The 8,531-nt window shown below is 38.3% G+C and overlaps 1 protein-coding gene across 1 annotated transcript in view; it reads left to right on the plus strand.

The window, feature by feature from the left end:
- The window catches only part of LOC105997461 (calcium-binding mitochondrial carrier protein SCaMC-1-like), a 53,108-nt gene that overhangs the window by 24,121 nt on the left and 20,456 nt on the right, over positions 1 to 8,531 (plus strand). The gene's annotated exons all lie outside the window — the stretch shown is intronic.

Consider the following 8,531-nt stretch of genomic DNA (forward strand, 5'->3'; position numbering starts at 1 on the left):
CCCCATATCAGAAAAATGTATATACAAGATGCAGGGCACCAGAATCAAATACAGTGACAACAGGGGTTAAACCATAGGAGGAAGAACATACAAAAGAACCCAACAAGTCAGTAGTACAGCAACAAAGAAAAAACCTCCATATTTTGGGGGTTATTTCGCTTACCATCATCTTATATGGTTATATGTACATAGCTTTTGAGCTTTTCTGCTTGCCTGGTAAGATTATCCTAGACATATACTAGTTATTGCAAATAAAGGAAACCATGGGGCCTATGTTTCTTTGGGTCTGACTTACTTCACTTAATATAACTTTTTTCCACGTCTTTCCATTTCCTAACAAATGGGGTGGTGTCATTCTTTCTGGTGGAGGCATAGAATTCATATATATATATATATATCTTATACATCTCATTTTCTTGACCCATTCATCTACTGAGGGACATCTGGATCTGGGTTAGTTCCATATTTTAGCTATGGTGAGGGCTGGGCAGATGGTTCAGTGGTAGAGTGCTTGCCTTGCATGCATGAGGCCATAGATTCCTCAGCACCACATAAGTAGAAAAAGTTGGAAGTGGCACTGTGGCTCAAGTGGTAGAGAGCTAGCCTTGAGCTGAAGAGCTGAGGGATATTGCCCAGTTTTGGAGTTCAGGCCCTACAACTGACCCCCCCCCTCAAAAAAAAAAGGATTTGGAGCTATCTTAGCTATGGTGAATAATGCTGTGAAAAACATAGTTATGTTGGTAGCTTTAGTATGGCCTTGTTTGTGATCATTTGGATAAATGTCCAGAAGTGGGATTGCTGGGTCATAGGGGAACTCTATGTGGAGTCTTTGAGGAACCTCCATACTACTTTCCAAAGTGGTTGAACAAGTTTACACTCCCACAAGCAGTGCAGTAGGGTTCTCTTTTGGCCACATCCCCTCTAGCACCTGTTGCGATTAGATTTCTTGATTCTAGCCATTCTAACTGGGGTGAGGTGGAATCTCAATGTTTTGATTTGCATTTCTTTTATGGCTAGAGAAGTTGAGCATTTCTTCCTGTGTCTATTGGCCATTCTTATTTCCTCTTCAGAGAAGTCTCTCTTTTAAAATAGTGTACAGAGGGGTTATAGTTACATGAGTAAGGTAATGAGTACATATCCTATCGAGCATTGTTACCTCCTCTTTTTCCCTCTACCATCCCTTCCCTCCCTACCTGCCCAACTCCTCCATCCCTCCAAGCTGTAAAGTTCGTTTTCAACAGTGTCTTGTACATCTCATTGTTACAATGGGATAACCTATATTCTTATTTCAGCATTTTGTTATTTCCTTTCCTCTCCCCAAATTAGAAAAATGTATATATAAGATGAAGGGTACCAACATCAAATACAGTGAAAATGGGTTATACCACGGGGAAAGAACATACAAAAGAAACAAAAAAAGTCACGTAGTACATTTAAACTTCATTAAAAACAATAGCAAGAAAGAAAAAACAAGTTGTGCCCCTATCTTGGGGTTCATTTCACTTAACATCATCTTATATGGTCATTAAAAAATTTTAATAAGTGTTTTATTGTGAAAATACTGTACAGAGGGTTACAATTACATGAGTAAGATAATGAGTACATTTCTTTTTTTTATTGTGAAAATACTGTACAGAGGGGTTACAATTACATGGGAAAGATAATGAGTACATTTCTTATCAAGCATTATTGCCTCCTCCTTTGTTTTTCCATCCTTTCCCTCTCATCTCCACAACTACATTCCTCCCCCTTCGCCGCCCCGCCTAAATTGTAAAGTTTGTTTTTTCGACATAGCATCTTGTACATCTCATTGTTGCAATGGGTTAAACTGTATCTCTATTTAAACAATTTGTTTTTTCCCTTCCAATCCCCAAATTATAGCAACATCAAATACAGTGAAAACAGGGTTTATACCGTGGGGGAGGGACATACAAAGCAACAAAAAAATCAAGTGGTTATAAATACATTAGAAACAATAGCAAGAAAGAAAAAACCACTTGTGTCCATATCTTGTGGCTCATTTCGCTTAACATCACTATATGGTCATATGTACATCACTTTTGACCTTTTCTACTTGTCCTAGACTTACACTACTTATTGCAAATAAGAGAAACCATGTGACCTACGTTTCTTTGGGTCTGGCTTACTTCACTTAACAGAGTTTTTTTTTCCAAGTCTTTCCATTTCCTAACAAATGGGGCAATGTCATTCTTTCTGATGGAGGCATAGAATTCCATTGTGTATATATACCACATTTTCTTGATCCATTTATCTACTGAGGGGCATCTGGGTTGGTTCCATGTCTTAGCTATGGTAAATAATGCTGCAATAAACATAGTTGTGCTGGTAGCTTTAGTATCACCTTGTTTGTGAATGCCCAAAAGTGGGATTGCTGGGTCATAGGGGAACTGTATGTGGAGTCTTTTGAGGAACCTCCATACTACTTTCCAAAGTGGTTGAACAAGCTTACACTTCCACAAGCAGTGCAGCAGAGTTCTCTTTTGGCCACATCCCCTCCAGCATCTGTTGTTATTAGATTTCTTGATTCTAGCTATTCTAACTGGGGTGAGGTGGAATCTCAATGTTGTTTTGATTTGGATTTCCTTTATGGCTAGATCTCATGAAGTTTTTAGCCCATTTATTAATGGGAAAGTTGTTTCTTTGAGGATTTGCTTTTGGGGGATTTAATTTTTTGAGTTCTAAGTATGGTTTAGATATAAGGCCCTTGTCTGTCTTATGCCTAGTGAAGATCTTCTCCCAATCCGTGGGTTTTCTATTAATCTTGCTTGTATGTCCTTTGCCATGCAGAAACTTTGTAGTTTCATGCAATCCCATTTGCCCAACTGTTCTTTGACTTGTTGTGTTTCTGGGTCTTCATTAAGAAAATTTTGACCTGTTTCAAGGAGCCCTAGAGTTTCTCCTATTCCTTCCTTTAATGTTTGCAGGGTGTCTCCTTTTACTTCAAGGTCTTTGATTCATTTGGAGTTGATTCTGGTACAGGGTGATATATAATGCTCAAATTTTAGTTTTCTACCGGTGTTTAACCAATTTTGCTAGCATAATTTACTGAAGAGGCTGTCTTTCTTCCATTCTATTTTTTTTAGCTCCCTTGTCGAAGATTAGGTGGCTGTAGATCTGTGGGTTAATTTCTGGGTCTTCAGTTCTATTCCGTTGGTCTTCAGATCTGTTCTTGTGCAAGTACCAAGCTGTTTTGATTACTATGGCTTTGTAGTAGAGTTTGAAATTTGGTATTGATATTCCTTAAGCACTGTTCTTTCTGCTAAGGATTGTTTTTGCTATTCGGGGTCGTTTATTGTTCCATATGAATTTTTGGATTGCTTCTTCTATTTCATTGAAGAATCATGTTGGGATATTGATAGGTATCACATTGAACTTGTAGATAGCCTTTGGCAGTATTGCCATTTTCACGATGCTAATCCTTCCAATTCAGGAATATGAGAGATTTTTTTTTTTACCACTTTCTTAGTTCTGCTTTAATTTCCTTTTTCAGGTTTTTAAATTTTAATTTTCGTCATAGAGGTCTTTCACTTCTTTAGTTAACTCCTAGGTATTTTATTTTGTATGTATGTATGTTATGTATGTATTAATGTATGTATGTATATATGTATGTATTTATTTATTTGCTGTTCATGGGGCCTGAAGTCTGAGCGTGGCACTATCGCTCAGTTTTTCAGCTCAAGGCTAGAGCCACAGCACCACTTCCAGCTTTTTCTCCTTATGTGGTGCTGAGGAGTCAAACCCAGGCCCTCATGCATGTAAGGCAAGCACTCTATCACTGAGTCACCTTTCTGCCCTGGTATTTTATTTTTTGGAGGGGCTATTATAAAAGGAGTTTTTTTTTTCTGATTTTAGCCACACTCTTCTCATCATTGGCATATGGAGAAGCCATTGATTTTTGAGGTTTAATTTTATAGCCTGCTATTTTACTAAAGTTTTGGATCAGCTTAAGTAACTTGAGTGTGGAGTCCCAGTCCATGGGGTTCTTTAAATACAAGATCATATTATCTGCAAAGAAGGAGAGTTTTACTTCATCTTTCCTTATTTGGATCCCCTTTATGTTTGCATCTTGTCTTATTGTTCTAGCTAGGCATTATAATATTAAATTGAAGAGGAGTGGAGACAGCGGACATCCTTGTCTCATTCCTGAATTTAGAGAATATATATATATATAATGCTGGCTGTAGATTTGTCATACATACCCTTTATTATATTGAGTACTGTTCCATGATCCCTAGTTTCTCTAGAGCTTTCATCATAAAGGGGTGTTGGATCTTGTCAAATGCTTTTTCTGCATCTATTGAGATAATCATGTGGTTCTTATCCTTGCTCTTTTTTGATATGGTGAATTATATCAATTGATTTGTATATATTGAACCAGCTTTGCATCACTGAAATGAGTCCTTTTTCATTATAGTGTATGATTTTTTTGATGTGTTGTTGAAGTCACTTGGCCAAAATTTTGTTGAGAAGTTTTGCATCTATATTCATCAAAGAAATAGATCGGTTGTTCTCTTTCTTTGGTGAGTCCCTGTGGTTTTGGGATGAGGGTTATGATGGCTTCATAGAAAGAATTTGGTAGTGAAGTTTCACTTTTGATTTCATTGAAGAGTTAGAGGAGTATTGGTGTGAGTTCTGTTTGAAGGCCTTGTAGAATTCAGCTGTAAATCCATCTGGTCCTGGGATTTTCTTGGGTGGGAGGACTCTTCTTGCTGTTTCTATTTTGATTCTTGATATGAGTCTGTTAAATTGGTTCAAATAATCTTGGTTTAGTTTGGGCATGTCAATATTTGCTAGAAATTGTTCCATTTCTTCCAGATTCTCAAATATATTAGCATAAAGGTTTGAGAAGTATTCCCTTATAATGTTCTGATCTTGGTTGATTCGGTGGTGATGTTTCCATTCTCATCTCTGAGTTTGTTTATTTGGGTGTGTTCTTTTTCTGATAAAATTTCCTAAAGGTCTGTCAATTTTGTTAATTTTTTTTTGAAGAACCAACTCTGTTGATTCTTGTTATTCTTTTGGACTCTATTTCAGTTACTGCTGATTTAATTATAATTATAATTATTTATTTCCATCTACTGGATTGGGGTTTGGCTTGTTGCTCTTTTTCAAGGAGCTTCAGATGCCTTATTAAATTGTTGGTTTCACATCTCTTCAATTTTTTGATGTAGGAACCCAGAGCTATAAACTTGCCTCTGAGTATTGCCTTTGCTGTGTCCCAGAGAAGCTGGTAATTTGTGTGTTCATTTAAATATCATAAACATTAGAATTTCCTTTCTGATCTCTCCCATTATCCACTATGGTTCAACACTGATGGTATCTTCTATCTGTTGAATTGATCTATCATATTTCTTGGATTCATCTTGAATACTTGTCTGTTCTTTCTCTATAATGTCTAGGCTGTCTTCAATTCCAGAGATTTGATCTTCTGCATGGTCTAACCTACTGTCAAGACTTTCTATTTTGTTTTTTATTTCCTTTCCTTCTAATTGGTCAGATGATAGCTTTAAATTCTTTGTTGGAGCTTTGTTTTAGGAGTTCTTTGCCACCTTGATTTGGTTTTCAGTGTTCACTCTCACTGAAAACCAAATCAAGGTGGCAAAGAACTCCTAAATCCATTAGTTGAGTGGTTCAGTTTCATTGGACTTCCTTTCCTTCTGTTGGACTTCATTCAGCATTCCCTTTGTGGACTCCATGGATTCCTCCAGCTTTCTGTTTGTGGATTCCATGAATGCCTCTATTAGTCTTTGGTTATTCTCATCACATTCATGCAATTTCTCTATTAATCTTTGGTTAGCCTCATCATGTTCATGCATTTCCCTATCATGCTCACACAGAACCTTTTGCAGGCTTTTAATCTTGTCATTCAGTATGTTTACCAGTAGTGTTTATAGAGCATTTTGGGAGCTCTCATTTGGATTATTCATCAACTGCTCTGTTGCCTGATTATCATGAGTGGGAGTTGAGATACCTGGACTTGCCATTCATCTTTTGATTTTATGGCTTGTTCTGCCCATTTGGGTATGAAAGCAAAACTACTTCCACACTAGAATACTATTTTAAGGCAAGTATCAACACAGAATCCTGTAGTTGCATAGATTGTTTGACGCAGTCAAATGAGTACAGCTGCAGTCTAGTTTACCAACAAACAACTAGGAATCAATGGACTAAGAAACTCAAAAAAGGAGTCAGGAGACCAGAAATTAATAGGTCTATGGAGAATTGTGAGGAGAAAATAAGGGAAAGGGAGAGAGGGAAGACCTAAATTCAGAGAGAGGAAAAAGAGATAAGGAAAGGAAAAGAGAGATAAAGAAAAAAAAATAAAAAGAACAAAATTAAAAATGAAACACTTAAAATTATATAAGCATAAAGAAATAATGCCACAATTAAAGGAGTTAAGGCTGATAGTTTGTGAATTAAGTAATTGATATCTGAATTACACATGCACACAATGAAGGATAAGGTCTAATAATTGAAGATGGGTATGTATCTGGGGATGAACAGAACAGCAATTAAATAAAGCAAAAAAAGAAAAAGGACCAACAGGGGAAAGAATAAAAAGAGAATTAAAAAAATAAAAATGATGAAAAATATAGAAAACAATTTAAAAAAATTTAAATAATTAGGGAGAAAGAATAATTCTTTGATTTTTTTTTTGGGGGGGGATCTTGTATCTCCTCTGTGTCTGTAACCAGTCTTTTGGTGGAGTCTCTTGTTTGCTTGTGGTGCTTGGTTTTCCTGTGGTTAGTTGGTTTCTTAAATCTGTTTGGGCAGGCAGAACAAAGCTCTGCCTTACTGGCACGTGGACTTTATGACTCTCCTCCCAGGCTAGTTCAGTGGGAGGGTAATCTGCTTTGAGTGTCACTTGCTTGGAGTTGCTGTGAGGGAGCTAGGTATGGGTAGGGTGGCCTGTCAGCAATCAGTAGCTATCCCTGAGGAACTAGCTCCTGAGATACTCCCACAGCCTAGCATGGAGCCATTCTCAGGATTTATGGGAATCCAGTTTCCAATGGTTTTTCTATTACCCTCTGCAGCTGGAAGGGCTACCCATGTGGCAAAGGGGTGGGGCTGCCTCTGGCTTATTTACCCAGTGAAGAAGGTCTCCCTGCTCTGGGCAGAGCTCCTTCTGCCTGGAAGGGCAACTTTCCCAGGGATGGAGCTGAGCCATGCTGGTCAAGTTCCTTTGACCTGTTGAATGGCTCCCATTGTCTTCTTCTAAGGCCTGAGTTATGTGCTAGCTGCTCTGGCCCAGTTTTTGTATTAAAAGATGGCGTTCTTCTCTGGTGGTGGGGGAGTTGGCTATTTTCCTAACACTGCTCTGTGAGGAGTGGGACTGTCTTGTGGGGTGGGTACTCATGCCTTTCCCTTGGATTCTGGGTCATCCACAGTCAGCAACTGTCTGTGGTCAGCAGGATGAAGAGTGCTAGTCCTTGTCAGTTCTTGCTGGCAGTGAGTAGAATCCGCTTACATACCATCTCTGGCGCCTTTTTCTGAGCTCTGTCTGTCTGCTGTCTGCTGCTGCAGACACTGCCAAGTACTCCAATCAGTCTCCTTAACCAAGTTCCCTGGTTTTTTTCTCTCTGGCTAAACTTTCTGCACTATGATGGCACACTTGGTGTGACTCTCTAGCCTTGGATGTTTTTGGAACACTGAAACTGGTTTCTTTGGGAGAGCTTGTTTAACCTCCCAGCTGCTCCTCTAGACTAGAAATATTTCCTGAACACCTGATGTATTCAGCTAGAAAAGTAATGTACATGTTGCAGCAAATAAGAAACGATCAAATTTTTTTTCTGCCTTTATGGAAGTTATATAACAATGTATATTAGAAGAAATAATAAATAAAATATATGGTATGTGAGATGGTAACAGTGACTGCGGGGAACACAGACAACAGTGATTGATAATTCTTTTTTTTTTCTTTTATTTGTGAAGATACTGTACAGAGGAGTTACAATTACATGGGCAGGATGATGCGTATGTTTCTTACCCAGCATTGCCGCCTCCTCCTTTTGTTTACCCTTCACATCCCTTCCCAGCCTCCCCCCTCCCCCCCAATCCCAATCTTTCTCCTTCCCCCCCTGGTCCCCCCCCACACCAACGTTGTAAAGCTCGTTTTGGACATGACAACTTGTACTTCTCATTGTTACAACAGGTCCACCTGTATCTTTAAACAACTGGTTTTTCCCCATCTCCTCCTCAAGTTATACTGACATCAAATATAGTGAAAGCAGGGGTTATACTGTGGGGGAGGGACATACAAAGCAACAAAGAGATAATCTTATAAGTGCAATAGAAACACATGCATGAAAGAAAAAAACATTAAGATACATATCTAAGGGTTCAATTTCCTGACATCACATTATCTGACCTTTTCCGCTTGACTCCTAGATACACTAGCTATTGCAAATAAGTGAAACCATGGGACCTATGTTTCTTTGGGCCTGGCTTACTTCACTTAATATAATTTTTTCCAAGTTTTTCCATTTCCTAACAAATGGGGCAATGTCATT

This window comes from Dipodomys ordii, unplaced genomic scaffold (assembly GCF_000151885.1).
Source record: "Dipodomys ordii isolate 6190 unplaced genomic scaffold, Dord_2.0 Scaffold146, whole genome shotgun sequence".
Classification (NCBI taxonomy): Eukaryota; Metazoa; Chordata; class Mammalia; order Rodentia; family Heteromyidae; genus Dipodomys; species Dipodomys ordii.